Raw genomic sequence first — 18,311 nt, forward strand, 5'->3', positions numbered from 1 at the left:
ATATTTTTAGGAAATATGGTTTGCACAAAGCATGCGAAGTATTTGATCATGATTTAACAACATTCCACTGAAAAATGTAAAATTTATCTAGAATCTTGGTCCACATGTTGGTAAGATACGGAATTATAATGAATAGATAAAATACATGTTGTCTTTGTTGTGTTGCCTGAAACAAGGCAATCCCAGTCCCAATATCAAAATTTCACAGGGTCCTCGAATATATTCAAGCATTGCTATCGACTACTCAAGTATTGAAAATAGAATGTTTTGACATTCCCAAATATTGCATCCAATTATTCCATTACACATTCCTCTCATCTATCATCAAAGCAATTGATTTTCAATTATAATCGATCATTGGGACTACACAAGCAAATACAACTGAACTCTACAGACTGTTGGAGGATGTACCATTTGTTCATGGAAGATGATTACATGTACTACAACTTACTACCTATACATTTACTTATTATTTTTTTTTTTCAAATCCGTCTTTGTCGAGCCCCATCTCACACCAAAATTGTGCGTCACTATCCGGACTTGTTCTTCCATGTCTTCTACTGATCTATATTAAAAATGCATAGAAAAGAAGATCTGTAATAACCATGATTCAACTCAGCATACCATACCTAGATATACAATTTACATGTAATAACTGAAAAAAAACCCTAGAAATCGGACGAAGTCGGGAAGGCCCCGTTCGTAAAAAGTCCAAGTTTTAACCCAAAATATTTGAAGGACTCATTAATGACAAAATTGTTACATCTGATTGGCTAATGATGAGTTAATGACAAATTAATGAGGTCATTAAAGTTTCGTACAACTGGATGCTGTACTTTGCATAGTTTTTTTAGTTTTAGTGTTCACATGAAATTTTGGACAGACGGACAAAGTGAATACTATAGGGCGCTGCATTTTCAAACAAAAATGCGAACAAATAATCTCACCTAGAATTCTTCAGGCTTGTCAATATCATCCTTTCATACATCACACATGTACACAAATGTATTTATTTAGATAAGTTATACATGTCATGCATGTTATAAGCATTGGTTATTAGCATATTAAAAAAATAGCGAAATCTCGTTTCAACCTTATGTCTATTTTAATGTCGAAGACATTGAACACTTTCTGTTGAAATTGTGCAAATTTCAATAACATTAGACAAGAACATCTCAGAGACACTATAGTCTGTAGTCAATATGATGATAAATACACATGTAAGTGTACAAAATATTATGAATAGATTGGACTTATCGGTATTGTTTCTGAGAAATCTACTTAAAATGAAGGTTTTTCAAACATGTCAAAAGGTAAATCTTTCATGAACGAATGAGCCAACCAACCAAGCAACCAGCAGCCAACCAACCATAAAACTATACATGTAGGCTATGTTTAATTTCTTTAGATGAGACAAAAACATTAACTTACCAGCCTTGAGGGGGAGGGGGGTTATAAATATAACACAGATTTGCAAGATTATAACTGTTTATTACTAAACTTCAATCTACAACAATACAGTAGCATCAGCGGCAAATAGGCACTTCAGGAGACTTCATGCAAATTTCAATCACTGGCATGCAAAAAAAACATTGCCGTTACCTTTTTCAAATGCACAATTTTTCATACCTAGCACAACCACTGTCTTTCACTAGTACTTGAGAAATGGTGCTAAACGGAGTGGCTCAAATGGAAAATGTTGGTCAAAGTGACCTTATTATTACTGGTGAACCTTGTAGTACTTCCCACATGTGAATCTAAACACAAAACTTTAACAGAGACATAATATGTGTACATGTACAAGGTTACAACAACGTACTTTATGCTTGAATGCTGGCTTATTCTGGCTTACTCTGCAAAGACCAAGGTGAATCATTATACAAAGTTTCAACATCTTACCATTTATAGTCGTGAGATACACTATGAGCTCAGATCTAAAACAAAACCAAGTTCACTGATAGTCAAATGTATGTCAGAGTGACCTACTTTTGCATGGATGCTGATTTACTCTCCAAGAAACTTCAACATACAAGGTTACAACATCACACCTGTTAACCTCTGGAAGCATGTAAGAGGGAGATCTCCCACTTTGCCATTCATCTATGAGGAAGATTTTGCGTAGCGACCCTTTTTCGTCAAAACTTTTCATGTTATATAGAAATAACCATATCAGTACATATATTATGAAATAAGGTAAGTTAACCTTTTTGAAGAATAGATTTTAAATGCTAATATAATTTAATTAAATAACTGAATTAGATGAGCATTTAAAATCGATTAATCCATATAATGTACACAATTTCAGTTAAATTACCTATTACACTATATTTGACTTAATTAAGGGTTGTACCAAGAAGACAATTCACTGGATTATGTCTGTAAATTGGAAGTTATTGGCAAAAGATAAGTTAGAGGGAGATTTTGGGGAAGAAATATGTGTAAGAGGGAGATGTATGTCTCCGTCGTGGGAGACTTACTCTAAGGGGAGAAATGACTGCTAAGAGGAAGTCTCCCTCTTAAGGTGGGAGGAATAACAGGTATGCAACATGCTACGCCACTTATAGTTGGTGAGATCCGAGCTCGGACCCAACAGTTAACATGGGAATGACAAGGGTACTCCAAAAGTTCAACATCAACTTTGTTAAGGCAATCTAACAATGTCAGAAATGCATTGTTGTCTATACTTACAGCGTGTTTTCCTCTTGAGAGGGCTGACATCTCTGAAATTCACAAAATGTAGTTCAGTCATGTGCTTCTACAATCTACTAGAAGAAAAAAAAACTATCTTATTATTGATTACAAAGGTCATCTCATTATGCAGCATATTATTTAAGAAACAATTTATGTCTGTCATATTTTATAAATATCTAATCCCGAGCGGTAGCGAGGGCGTTAAATCTCATGAATATATTACCTACCCATGTTTAAATACCAATAAAAAATGACAGACATAAATTATTTCGATTCTAATAGGACAAACAAACATATTTTTTAGGTCTGAAGCGGAGCCTGACAGCCATTATATTCAAGTTTCAAGTCTTGGAGCGACGCTTCTGTTTTTTAAAATAACATGAAAACAACTTAATTATTTTTATATTTAGGGAACAAAAAAAAGAATCTACTTGAATATATACGAAGAAAATTACTCACAAATGTCAAATATCCTCCACGTGTGTAGAAAACGTTGATTTTGAATTGTTATTCACATTGTCAAATGAATAAAAAATATGCAGGTATGAAATACATTTTATTGTAATTCAAACATGGCTTTGATTTCAAAGCGTCTGAAGGGTGTCATATTAGAATAATTTCACTGATAGCAAACGTAAATGTTAAGTCCTGCTATGGTTTATTTGGATGTTCTATTTGTTGTTTTGTCAGTACACATGGAGAAAATAGGGTCAAAATAACGACCATTTTACATGAAAGGTTCAGATGACAGATGGAACTCTTTTCCAAATTCGGAGCATGGGTATAGACGGGTCCACATAGGGAAGTAATGGGCGTACGCCTCAACTTTAAAGTAAAAAAAAATATTTATTTAACACAAAATTAATTTTCTTTTTCGGAAACTGCAGAACAAAACGTAAAATAACACATTTTTAGATGATTTTTCTCATGATCATTTCGCCCCCTCTTTGAAAATCCCTGGACCCGCCCCTGCGGAGGCAGACATAATAGGCACGTATGGCCATATGACGTGAAAGACTGCTGGTGTTTTGTAAAACAACATCTGGAATATTATACGTACAACTCTTTTTTTCTCTCGACGACATGACTGTCGCCATCTTTTTTTCAAAATCAACGCATGCCCAATAAGATTTTGTGTAAAAGTTTTTGTTGCGGGAAATGGAAAAATATGGTAGACACGTACACCTTCGTTGTACATTGACAGATGACGGACTGCAAGTGAGACCCTGTTATTTTTTTAGTTTTTTATATGTTTTGTAGGAATATAAATGATTTTATGATTTTTTCTGCAGAATCAAACTGAGGACGTCCTCAGTTGTAAGTGGAGTCCTCAAATGAAGGTGTGTATACTTATCCAAGTCCTCAATGACATACTGGGACCAACGCACACACACACACACACACACACACACACACACACACACACACACGCGCGCGCGCGCGCTAAACAAGTATCAAGGTATGTTGCTAAGCTATTCAATTGCACTTTATTCGTGAAAGTGACAGTAATAAAAAAAATGTTTTTGTTTTTTTCTTTGTTGTTTTGTTGGCTTTGTTATTTAGTACGTGTGTGAGTGTTTCTGTTTATCATAAGACTTGACTGGTAGTGATATTGATCCTGATAATGACATATGAATTACACATTGCTTCTTAATTTGGCTTGGTTAGCTTAAATTGATTTAGTATTTGTCATGAACTTTAGCACAAAAACACAATACACTTTGTACTACAGACATTATCATATAGTTTTACATTGATTCATTGAAAAAATCCATGTCCATATATGCTTTTAATTTTTTATGGTTTAATGTTTAAAATCTGGAATGTCTTTTAGCCGTAAAGAAAGTGTCTTCAAAACCAGATTAAGTTGTATTTTCTCAAAGTGATGAAAAGCATACTTATATATCTGTGTTCAAGAATTGCGCATCGAATCACAAATAATTGGACAAAAATAGGATTGAATAAAAGAGTGGTAGGATTTTATTTGGATTCTTATTCTGCCCTGATTATGTCAACAACGATAGCAACACTTGTATTACAAAATCAGCAAATCATTTAACTCAATGCCGATCAACCAGACATTAAAAAGAAAACATGCACAAATATGGAAACGCTAAAATAATTAAAAAAAACGTATTTTTAATAGTGTAAGTCGGGATCACTTTAATGAGAAATATAACGATTTTGTGCATTGAAACTCAAGTATATAACCGGTGTTGATAAGACGGTATTGACACATTTACATGCAGCATGTGTCGATTTAGCGAAAACTCTTTATAATAAATTTAAATGTAACTGCTTGCTATCAGTCTTAATATAAATGTAAACCACATACACATATGCACAAATGACTTTACATTCTTTCTCATGCTCAATAATGCCCTTTGAGGTCGACAAATAAGTACCTTTCTGCAGTAGAATAGTGATTCTAGTTGTTTCATGGAAGTCCATTGTAGATTCTAAAGTTTGTGTTGAAGTGGTGTCTGGTAACTTGCGTTCGTCGGTTGTCGAAGTACCCTCATCCACGTTTGTTTTGTGACATTTAATTGACATCATATTACCTTCACCTGAAAGTATTGGTTCAAGTAAGAAGACGAAAGGACCACAGTTACGTTCATTGTAATACCAGTTAATATCAATATATAATCATGATCATCAACCATATGTTTTTATAACTTGGCTGAAAGCTTATGGTCTATGACAATCATAGATAGAGGAAGGCATTTTGTCTCTTACTTCGTTTTGTAAACTTTAAGAAGTTTGTTATGATCAATTTTATACAATATATGCAGCAGTCGAGCTTACATTTAAGCAACGCTTGTGACTTAAAACATAGGGCGTTTCTTTCGTGAACTGTCGTCCCAAACGTCATATTTACGTGACATTCCGTTCTCTTAATTTTTGGGTTTACGACACATTACATATTCCATATTCTGAAAGAATTTAAAACATTGAATCCGTTGTGTGGTGTATTTTGTATTAATCAAACATGAGCTCATTAGTATAAAGTTATTAATCAAGAAGGGTTTATTGCAATGAATGATATCATGGTATGATAAGAAACATTTAACCTTATTTCCTCTCCTCAAAATTGTGTTTGTAGATATACATTAACATGGTCAGGAATAGTGAATTTTGTATTGACGAATTTCATTTTATACATGTGATCAGCTATTCAACTAACCAAATAGTAAACTAAAGCAGTACCTTGTATAATATGGGTCCACGTTATTATGTGTTTATTCTTATAAAAAAACTAGTATATTTTGAAACTGTAAAAAATACTATTGTTTTCATATTTTGTTCCAAAGTTTAAAAGTATTTACCGACGTTCAGTGAGGACGAAAATGGTTTGCATATGTATTCAGACCGTACATTTGTATATTCATATGCGTGCAATAAATTATTGCATGGATGTAAAAAAAACATTGTTAAAAATATATCATGGAGAGCATTTTGGTTTGCATTTCTTTATGAAAACAGAAAGTTCCTTTTTATTACTGAACATTTTTTTATTTGAATGTTATAAATATTGTTATGTAAAAAGATGCTTAATTTATTTTATACTGCAATCGTTTTATCTAAGCAATCTTAATGCATTGACAAAGTCAACATTCGTGATATATAGACTGTTCAAAGCACAGTGATATTGACTAAGATAGCGATGCTGACCGAACCGTTGACTCCTTAAGACAATATAGCTGTCCTCTGGGCAGTCTATATCACGATATTGAACAGTTTGTCAATTGCACCATTTAACTACTATGTAGACATCGTAAATCAGTCATTGGAGAGTTACGGTAATTGATTTGCTCTTATTTCTCGGTTGATGAACATTCAATGGATAAATAACACATGACATAAGTCTGACAATTACTATAGTTTTATAACCATGAAAGCAATCTTATGATATCTGTAACAATAATATTATCGCTAAGAGTGTTGTAATAGCCATTAAAGATAATAAGCCTAAATAATAATAAAGCAACTAGTACTAGATTGTGAATATTAATGACTTTTGTTTTCATAGGCTTGCAGCAGCGCTAAGCTCGTCGTAAAAGGCGACTAAATAGTGCTCAGAACCATAGTCAGGGGCTAGGGCGCTCTGCCCACAGAACAGCTGGAATGTGTGCCCCAGGAGGTGGAATGGGGTACCCCTGGCGTGTTACATGCTGGGGTTGTCAGGCTATAATACGTAAAACCTGACCGCAAACCATAGTGGTGCACCGTGTTGGGAAAGATGCCACGTTCCTCGCACGTTAAAGAACCATACTGTGGTATTCTCCCGGAGTAGGAACCATAGGGCTCCGCCACAGGAGGCTAAATTGCCCGACCCTGCCCACCTCTCCCTATTTCCAGTGGCAATCACAATTTGTCGACTCCATTGTCCTTGTGTCCTATCCCTTTTTCATTTCATCATTATTTCATGCTCATTTTATCATCAATTCCATGTTCATCGTCTGAATATAGCTGAAATATTGCTGCTCGGACGTTAAACTCCAACAAACAAACAAACAAACAAACAGTTTGCGCTTGTCGTTAAAATAAATAATTTAAATTGACAGTTAAAATGATGAGAAGAATTCTTGCTGAATTCATTCTGCTATTTTGGCACTTTTACGACAGCCGCCAAATTAACAAAAACTACGGCGAAAATATCCAAATCTGCAGTAATGGCAGTAAATGTTACGGAATTTAAGGCTCTGCAGTTAAACGGTTATGTATGTATGTAAATTAGCCTGAAATGAATGGAAATTGTACTTAATCAATACAATGATAAAACTAATTATCTGGTGATAAACCTTTCCTGTATTCGGATGTGCAAGTACGCAGATTTCTCAATCATACGTGAAATATAAAGGTTGGCAAAACAAAATTGAAATGACCAAAATTTATAAAACCCGGCGTTAGAAAAAAAACACAATGATGCCTTATTCTCTTTGTTTTAATTAAGAATTAATTTGTAGATGGATATGTATTACCTATATATAGTTTCAGTGAGTATCTTGTATAGATGTCATTTGAAGTTGAATTCTATATAGTATTCTTTGCAACCATGCAAATTACCCCACAGTGCTTCATTGACACTACATGTCTGCTTTAAGCAAAGGGGTAAAAACAAATGCCCAAAAAAAAAACAAACAAACAAACAAACAAATAGACAAAAACAAAACAAAACCAAATGTATAAGGACTACTTGCATTGCGTTCCTTTTATAGCCAATTTATTTCTTTACTGCTATGAATCGCATTCTAAAGCTAAAGTCTGATTAAATATCCTTCAAAACATAATATGTTGCATGGATTCAATAATATTTTAAAATACTTAGATGATTTTTGGCTGTAAATCATTCCTATTTTGGAAACAATGTTCCAGTTATCTATAGCTACCAACACAAACTTAAACTGACGAAGTATGACAATAATAATACTCGTACAGCTTTTCTTGATTTAGACATTATACTAGAAAATAGAAACCTTCAAACTAAACTTGATGACAAAAGAGATGATTTTCATTCTCATATTATTACTTTCCATTCTCAAATGGTGATATTCCTGAAAGACCCTCGTACAGTAGATTTATTTGGTCGTATTTGTGACACAATTTCAGATTTCAGATTTCAATGAACTCAATAAATTCCTTACAGAAAAGCTTTTGCACTTGGGGTATCGATAACACAAACTTCTAAAAAATGTTTACTAAGTTTTTTTTCATAGTTACAGAACTTTAAATTGCTTCAAAAATATAAAATCACTTATAGGTTCTTTATTACAAAATGTATTGCCCTCCCGGTTTTTTTACGGACATATTGACTACAAATCACTTTCTTTTAAACAAGATCTGATTGGTTTATCGACTCCTCTTAATAGATGTATTGGTAAAGGATACGATTGGCAAGTTAGTATTTATTTTTTGAACCATCGTTTTCACAAAAAGAGATATTCGACCACGTATTGCATCACTAAGTAAAAACTAAGTCATTGTTTAGTATTACATTCATCTTGCCTATTTAGTAGTTACCTTACTACTCCAATATCAGCTTACTGGCATTGTAATGGCCGACTATTTCCATTATTTGTAGTATTTATGGCATTGTCATCCTTTAATATGTTACTTGTAAAGTTGTGTTGAGGTATTCCATAGAAATAATTGGATATATTATTGAATGAGTTTCATGGTGCGTTTTTTTTTTTTTTGGTATTTTCAGTTAAAGTGGATGGTTAAGGCCTTATAAAACTATATTAAACCCACTGCAAATTTAATACGTCTTTTCTGAGTTAGAAAACATCGGTCATTTATGTGTTAATGTGTCGTTCTATTACGTTTCAGTGTGATGTTGATGAGTTGTCATCGTTCAGTCATTTTGGATTTTATTACTTTGTTGTCTGGGTCTTATGAGCTTATTTATAGGCGTGTATACAATTTGTGGAGACATTTTGGTGATCTCATTCACTAATTTGTATTAAGGTTATTACCTGGTGCATTTGTAACATTTTGCCATATCCGTTCTATTTTTCTATTACGACGTTTTTTTGTTCCAAATGTTTAATGATAATTTGCTTACTTCTTTAACAAATGACCTCCTACATAATAAAACCACAGTGTAAACACAAAAGAAAGCAGTAAGTGCCCAGCCTATCACAGTATCTTAGAGGAATCTTTTTTTTCTGGTGAAAAATCTATAGTAAATACATGATAACTATGATTATAACCGAATTATGATTTTTTTTCTGTGAATGTGCATTTTCAAGTTGAGCTTATCCGTGCAAGTTGTAAATCATTTAGTAAAACATCGAAATTATAAACTATCCATATGTGTTCATTTATAAATCAATCCGCTTACCAAATTGAAAACATATTAGACAATTTACATTGTTCTTCTTATATCTGTCATATCTTCGTTTCAAGAAAGAAGAAATTCATTTCAAGGTATTTGATATGTCATTAATTTTATCATAAGCTTACCGGGCCATGCGAGATATGGCCATTAATTGACATCCTTCGTCGTCGTCCATCGTTCGTCGTTAATATTTTTTTTACAAATTCTTCTTTGAAACAACAATTTGAATCGAGCTTGGTATTAATGTTTCTTAGGGTACTCTGTATATAACTGATGTAAAGATTTTTTTTATCCTTCGTAAAACATGGCCGCTGCTACTAAAAAAACATAGGGTTTGACAGAGGTTCATGTATCTCCTAAACCGTTAGGAAAGACAACAATCTTACAAAGTAAAAGTGTTCAGCATGATTATATTTATCGGTTATCAATTTGTCATGTAAATCCGTGAAACCTTTTTTGAGTTTTGCCTTTTTTGACATTTTTTTTTCGATTTTTTATGTTAGGTCTTCCAAAAATCTTCCAACATTACCATATCAATTAAAACTAAACTAATTAGTGTTCTGCACATAACTGATGTGGGGATTTTTTATGCGTCAAAAAATTTGGCCACCGTTATTAGAAATAGAACATAGAGGTCAGACAGAAGTTTTCGCATGTATCTCCAAAACTATTCTGTTTAGACAAATTATGATATAAAGTTAAAGTATTAAGCATAAAGAATCTATCAGTGACAAAAATTTCGTGAAAATCTGGTAAGCCATGTTGGAATTACTGCCTTTCGTTGACTTTTTTTTGGCTATTTTTAATGTTATTACCTTGTAACATTTTCTCCTCAAAACTACTGGATACAATTTAATGAAAATGACATGATTGTTCTTTAGGTATAAACAGAAGATTTTTTTTCCAAGAAAACAAAAATGGTCGCTTTCATAACAAAAGATTTTGTGTAATCAAACCAGGTGAGCGATGCAAATCCTTTACGCCCCTAGTTTTAACAACATAATTTCCGATTCCACTACAGAATATTTTTTTTTAATTTCGTAAATTGTTTACTTTAATTGATGGGAAATGGTTGTTCTCAAGGACATCGATTTTCAAGGTACCGATTTATATGGCATTTAAAAAGAAAACATGTACTAATATAGTGCCAAGAAATGCAAACGTATTTTAATAGAGTAACCTGGGAATCAATTTAACTAAATATGTCACGATTTAAAACGCAGTCAAATGAATGTTAAGCCATGCTAGAAGAAGCCCTGAATAATCTAAAAAACAAAAGGACCGATACAGAAACTGTATTGCATTCTCCAATTGCTATCATTCCTGACGTTTTCCATTGGTCAGAACGTGTTTTACGAGAACGCTGCAGCAACACAACGTTATTTACGGAAACGGAAGTTGAACTGGTCCATTGTTTTTAATTAGGGTAAATTTAAATAAAAACTAAACATACGTATACATTTCATCTTCAATATTGTCCTTTGAGCTCGAGAAATAAATTTCTGTTTGTAAAAGAGTTTTGAAACTTGTTGTTTGATGGAATAACTTTTAGTTGAAATGGTATCTGATATTTTGTGATCATTGGTGGTGGCATAACCATAATATACGTCTATTCAGTGGCATGTTATGTCCATTTGATTTCCTTGACCTGAAAGTATTGTTTCAAGAAAGACTTTATGTAACAGATATAACCAATATAACTAACTTACAACTTGTCTCGAAGCTTATGACCTATTACAACCATGGAGAAAGGAGAAAATCATGTTTTTTATGATATAGTTTATACAGGAAATGCAGCAGTCTAAAAACGAAAAAAAATGTTTTTTTTTCTAAACATGTCCACAACAAATGCAAATTGAAAAGGAATATCTTTTGATTAATAATAAAAACCGTCCAAATAATTATATTCTCTTGACGTTACATTCTGTTCATTTGCGGATTATAAAATACTGCATTTACGGAATTTCGGAAAAATCTGAAACATAAAATCCGATTGTTTCGTATTTAACAAGAAGTCCAAGTGGAGTCCGAGTTGCTCATTTGCCTTTGTTACTTTGTATGTATGATTTTAGTTGTTCTATGTTCTTTGCTGTGTATGTCTGTTTTTCCATGTCTGGTTTTTGTCCCTGGATAACATTCTTTGATTACCGCTGTAACTTTGGTTCCCTTGAGTACTCTTTCAAAAAGAGAAAAAAGTCAATATCAGAAGGAATGAACCTGCTTTTTGTGCAACTTGCTAACTTGTTCCTTTTTTTAATTATCTTTGTAGGGGGTCAATTGGTCAATTATGATTTTGATTGTATTTCTTTTTTTATTTTGTGACATAATTGCATACCGTGCTCACATTGGTATAGACCATGCGGATTTTAGTATAAAGTATATCCATAATATTTCACATGTTTCAATAGTACTCAAGACAGTTGTCTAGTTTTATAACATTAGTCCGATAGAAAGGTTCTTAGTAGTTACTTTTTGTTGTATTTATGGAATTGATTAGCATAGATTGATTTATGGTTATTCATGGTTGAATTTATTTTGATGAATGACCAAAGTCCTGATTTGGCAGGTTTGTATTGCCTAACGTTATTCGCATTTTTTACTGATACTCATTGTTTAAATACTTACCTTTATTAAAGCTTTACACATTTCTCTGAATAGTGTATTTTGATAATGTCTATTAGTTGCATTTTAACTATTGACGTATATGCATTATATGATTTAGCTGTTATACTTTTTTTGTAATTTGTGATTAACGTTATGACAGGGTTGTTTTGTTTTCCGTTCTTAGTAAACAAATGGAATACCTGTGGGTTTTCATTAAACCCCCACCCTCGTGACACGTATTCCCCGTATAAATGTCCACTTACACCATATACCACATCCTCATTCCCCATTATCCCCACCGCGTTCCAAATTGATAATTCCAAATTCCACATAGAGAATTTTCCCATCGTCTCCATTCAAAATACTTATCATCCATACAATAGTCTAATCAATTCAAGCCCATTCCCCATCCCACCATAAACCACAAACCTGAAAGTTTTCTCCATACAAGCAATGCATGTTACATGACGAAAAATATTTCATGAAAGAAAATTTTAGATATGAAAATTTTGGCTTTCTGATAGTAATACCAGGACAACATTTGTATCAACGTTATAATAAAGGCATTATTTTCGTTAAGCATAGTAATGTAGTTGCCCGTGCACGATAAGAGGATTTATTAAGTAGTTTATTTTCTAGTTACCATTCAGGCAGTTTATACTATGGACACAGATATTGAAAAAACAAAATGCAAACAGATCGATTAGGTGATGCAATGATACCTCTGTTTTAGGACCTGATATTACGTGAGATGAGGAATGTGCTGGAGGAGCAAAAATGAACAAAAAAAAAAAAAATAGCTGATACGAAAATGAGTCAATAGACGATGCGTTTAGTGACAGACACTGGTTCAAAAGGAAAAAAAAGATTAAGATATTTCAATCATTAAATCAACTCAACTTCGAAAATGACTATACATGTGACACCTTATGTTCGTATGTTTATGCATAGTTACCATTGTCATTGTGTCTAACTACTTTTCCATATTGACTGTCGTTAATGACATTAGTAGTCAGTAAAGTCATACTAATCATTTTATCAGTAGTAGTAAAAGGGGCCAAAACATGCGTTATATTCTTGAATGTAGAAGAATATTGCTCAGTACATTCTGGTTTTACTGTTGGTTGTTCATCGGGTTCACTGCGAATGCCCGTCAGATTGAAAACATTACCATGATCTAATCGTAGACATGAAAATGTATAGTTATGTTGTTTGATGTTATGGTAGTCGTTTTGTTATGATTTTGTTTGTTTTCTTTCTGTTTATTTTATGTTGACTATGCTTTCGTCTATGTTTTGGAATTCCTTTTTAAATCTTTTACGGCCCTTTTTATTTATTGCCATATAACAAAACTTGCAAACAGTGTATTTAAATTATAAGGCTTAAATTATAAGGAACTCTAACAAATAGGCTTCTGGAACAGAGTTATGTTGCTACAAGATTGAAGTCATCACTACAGAAGTTTTATGGTCGTCATCATGAACTCGTGGATCGTTATGGTGTATCCATCAGCACCATGAAAACTGATGTATTCAACGGGTCATAGTTTTCCTTTCCTCGTTTGTCTACCCCGGACTTGACTTTTTATGAGCAACTCGGCGGGTGTTTCTAGAAAAGCAGAGGACGCTTACCTCATCGGTGTACCTGGTCCATTCTCCCAGTTTAAAGTGGAGTATGAGTTGCTCATTTGCTTTTTGTTACTTTGTATGTATGATTTTAGTTACTTTTTGTGTTTTCCACGTCTGGTTAATGTCCCTGTATTACATTCTTTTGATCACCGCTATAAACTTGGTTCCTTTGATTACTCTATCTAACACTAATATGATCACAAATGAACAAAAAACTGAAACTTAATTGATTTATATTATTTTTATTTTATTTGTGCTGTCATTTTCATCCAAACGGGGCCCTGGTTATTGACTCTTTGACCCATTCACCATACCTATTCTCGTTATATTCATTAACGAGTCTTGAAGTATCTCAAACGTTTCTTGGGAACCAGGGTAAAACGGCAATGGGTGTATTATTGGTCGCCTTGTATTTTTTTTACTTCTATTGACGATTTGTAATACTGTAATTGTGTGGGGAAAGCTTCCCATTATTTTGCATAAAGAGGGATGGAAAATGAGGAGTACGGGATGGGGAAGAGGGATGAGGAATGGTGAGGTGGAATGGTGAAGGTGTATGAGGTGATGGAGAATTTCAGTAAAGAGAATGTGGAAATTAGTTCTCATATTTATTGAAATGAAGAAATATAAGGTAAATAAGAAATAAGATAAAACTATGGGAAAACGTCCCTTCTCTTCTCCCACTTGCACAGAAGGTTGAAGATGAAGAAAAGATTAGTAAATAGCCCTAAAAATCCGGAAAAAGTTCTCCGATTTAGATAAAACAAAATCAAATACAATTTACAGTATATTTAGAATATTAGTTAGTGTCGTTTCGAATAATGGCTACATTATACAAATAGTTTGTTGAAACCAACAGACAAATCTGAAATATTCCCCATGGAACAGCCAGTATCTAAAACGAAAAAAAACAATCATTTTTTTCGTTTTTCAGAAATTCATTTTAAAGTAAAAACAACAATAATGCGCCTTACGCCATAATGTTTGGATAACTATTTGTGTGATGCGGTTAGGACAACCTGTGTAGTTTTTGACTAACTTTCGACAGGTTAAATCGTATTTCTGAGATTATATTCTTATTTGTATATAAGTTTTCGCTTGTGCATTTGTTGCGTTGTATCATATCCGTTCTATTTCTGTTGATTCAAGATTTAGAATTAAATTTCATACGCAGTGAATGATTGGCATGTTAATCTACGCTTGTTCGAGTTAATAAACATGTGGGCATCATAAACCTCCTTTTTCTGTTTTTGTTTTTGTTTGTTTGTTTGTTTGTTTGTTTGTTTTTTTTTTTTGTTCTTGTTTTTGTTTGTTTTTTTTTACATCAAATATCATTGCCTCTCCGGCACATTCCCCGTTTTAATTATAAAGTGTAATTGAGGTAGGTTTCCTTTTAATCGTATTTAAACTATCGTTTTCCATTGTAGCATACGTTTTCAAAAATATTTGATGTTAGTTTTATCAGCATGTTAAGATGAAGAAAAGCCCATATATATTATGGCATTAGTTGTACTTAGAATTACTGCTTTACTGGTTATGGCTGTTTTGGACACACTTTTGTGCTATCAGAAAATTCGAAAAGGGGGATGTTGGTGTCTTTTCGGATGGTTGTGTTTCGTTAGGTGTTTGTGCTGGTGGTGGTGTCAGTGTTCCAGGCGAAGGAGATTTTGCCTTCCTTTTCCTGGTCTTTTCCTTGTAGCCATTAGTAACTAAATACAAGTGTGCGTTGCTTATTTTGTTGATCAATAAATGCTATAAGAGCTATTTGTCCTCAATTTTATTGTCAAATCATTACCATTAGTAATTATATAAAGTATCTGTAATTCACTCATAAAACTTTGTATGCATTTGTACAAAATAAAAATCGGTGACTCGTGAATCTTTTTTTTTCCATCAACGATAGTCGAGTGGAATAAACTACAGAACATGAAGGGAGATTCAGGCACACAAAAAAATAAATCCTGTTTACTGAACACCAGTGTTAAATTAACTATTTCTATATTTTTTTGCTACGGCCCAAGACATTTAAATATATTGATAACACAACTTCGTAATTGTTCATCCTTTTGATCTTTGATCTGTATAGCGTCAATATTATACAAAGTCTGTCGTGTCATTGTGGTCATACGTACGAGACTGATCACCATTACTTTTTGTATGCCCTCTTTATAACAATGCAAGAACCAAACTAATGAGCGAATGAATTTTGCAATATAGACCTACATCTACTTATTGGTCTTGCAGAAAATCTATCAGAAAAAAACAATAACAGGTTGTGTTGGACCGTATAAACTCCTTCGTTAAATGCACTAAGAGATTCTTATTGTTTGAGCTGAATAAGTACACATCACATTACATCTCGCCACATCACCTAATGTTATATTTTTACTGTCTCGCCTTAACTTTGTAAAACATAAATAACACTAGTGACTATTTGTATGCCTATACTTTATAGTAATTATTATTATTTCATGAGAAGACTTCATGAGTATGTTGTTTTACTTGTGTCTGATCCATTTTGTTTATCACAAATAAAATATGTTTATTTAACAAAATCACATATACATGCGCAAAGATCTCGTGTAAATTCCTGCTGATCCGCTAAGTCATCGCAAAACGACGATATTAAAATGCTCACAATCGTCCATAAATGAATCGTCTAACCATCGTTGAAATAAGAAATCCAAATTTATACAGTTCACGATTTTTTGCGAATGCTTAACGAGTTTTTTTTTGCAATTGGTTAACGATGACATACGAAATTTTTAGAGTGTTTTGCATTCTCTTGAAGATATGAGGCTGACTTCATAGTATCTACAGTGCCCTTTGTATAAAGTTTGTGGGGGTAGATTCGATATATAAACTCCCTGACACTAAAATTGTTTAAAAAAATATATGTGACAAAAACAGATGTCAAATAATCTGGCTAAACGATGTTCCTGAATTCTTTCGGAGCCGATTAAATATAAATTTAATCAAATAACATTTAGTGTTTTGAGTGATGTTGCATATGAGAATATGGACATTTCTTGGTTGACCAATGAAAGAGTCCATGCTTAGCGTCTTAGAACTCCATAAGTCATTCTTATGGAAAAAAACAAAATAAAATGAAATCATGTGATTAATAATAATTGGAAATTTTCTATAATACCATTCAGCAGTTTGAAAGGCGTTGCAGTTTATATATGGAGCCGGTCGAACGGACGGATAGCATGATCACTTTATTCATTGTATGACCCGCATTGTAAGTGGGGTATAATAAAAACGAATAGAAAACGAATAACAATTAATTATTTAATATTCCATGAATATGATAAATATAAATAAATCAATTAATAAATAAATGAAATAAGTAAAAATATGATAATAAAAAGTAGTCAGTTTTTTTTTATGTTTTTCTTTATCATTTGATGTTTACTGCTTATATGAATAAGCAGCCTGTACATTATAAATATATGAAAGAATGGGAAAATAAAACGAACCACCAAGCCATACATGATATCATTGTCGTTAACAGGTCAAAAGATAAAGCCAAAAAAGAAATCCTGCTCTTTTTTTGACACGGATAACGACATTTCTCAACTATCCCATTTATGCTACTTGCTCATACTCCTGTTGACTGTGGTAGGGTCGTTGTAGTGTACTATATCTATTTTCCATTTCACGTGTTTCTATGTCAGCATATCTTTTTTCTGTGTGTCCTCGGGAACCATGCTTACATTTTCTTTAGGTAAAAAACAATGAAACGTATGTGAGTATTAAAAATATTTTGTGAAGCATTAGGTAAACTGGTTTCTTTACCTTCATTATTTATTTTATGAATACAAGTGATGTATGCGGACAACATTATGGATCGAGATAAAGGAACGAAAGCAAAGATTTTATGAGCCATACGAATGGTTCTTATCACTTTTAACGTCATGTATTCATTCTTTTGAGTAATTTATATAATAATGATAAGAAGATTAAATAACAAACATGTATATTTTTTTTAATAAAATCATTTCTTTACACTTATGCCAAAATTACAAATTATTTATTAGTCGTCTTTCAATCACTAATGTTCACGATGACATACATATAATAGCAAATGTTCTTGGAAACCTTAAGCTATGCCAGTGTATGACAGACACAATATAATTGGCATCTCCATTTTTTCAAATAATTTATATTTCACAAGTTACAGGCTTTTTTTTTTTTATGATAAAACACTTTTTGTCCATCATTTCAAAGACCAAAGGCTTAGGATACATAAGGTTATGTAGCGCCCAGTAGAAAAAAAATAACAATTTGTTTTATCTTCATTTTTAACACAATCAAACAGTAAAAATTATTTTTGTTTACAAACGAAATAAAGAAAACTTTATGCGTATTCAATAAGCGTATATTGAAAAAAAAGTAAAAAACAATTACACCTTAGTGTTTTATTTTACACTATTTGTTTGAGTTATATAATTACCCCATTTTGGGGTTCGGATTGTAAAACCTAGTCAGAGATTCTCATAAATTATGATATGTTGTTCCTTTCTGTTTAATGTGGATGTGTT

At 32.6% G+C, this 18,311-nt stretch overlaps 1 long non-coding RNA gene across 2 annotated transcripts; it reads right to left on the reverse strand.

Moving 5' to 3' along the window:
* Nucleotides 1–449: 449 nt before the first annotated feature.
* On the reverse strand, nucleotides 450–4,096 carry LOC148610040 (uncharacterized). Of its 2 annotated transcripts, none has more exons than XR_015914610.1 (3): nucleotides 3,752–4,096; nucleotides 2,689–2,762; nucleotides 450–565 (listed from the first exon to the last, which is right to left on the reverse strand). It is a non-coding gene; the product is annotated as an uncharacterized LOC148610040 (long non-coding RNA). The 2 variants fall into 2 exon arrangements; XR_015914609.1 differs by having other exon boundaries at nucleotides 2,689–2,765.
* Between the last annotated feature and the right edge of the window lie 14,215 nt (nucleotides 4,097–18,311).

Source organism: Perna viridis, chromosome 8 (assembly GCF_037379345.1).
Source record: "Perna viridis isolate PV_CMFRI_1.1 ecotype Kerala chromosome 8, ASM3737934v1, whole genome shotgun sequence".
Taxonomy (NCBI): Eukaryota; Metazoa; Mollusca; class Bivalvia; order Mytilida; family Mytilidae; genus Perna; species Perna viridis.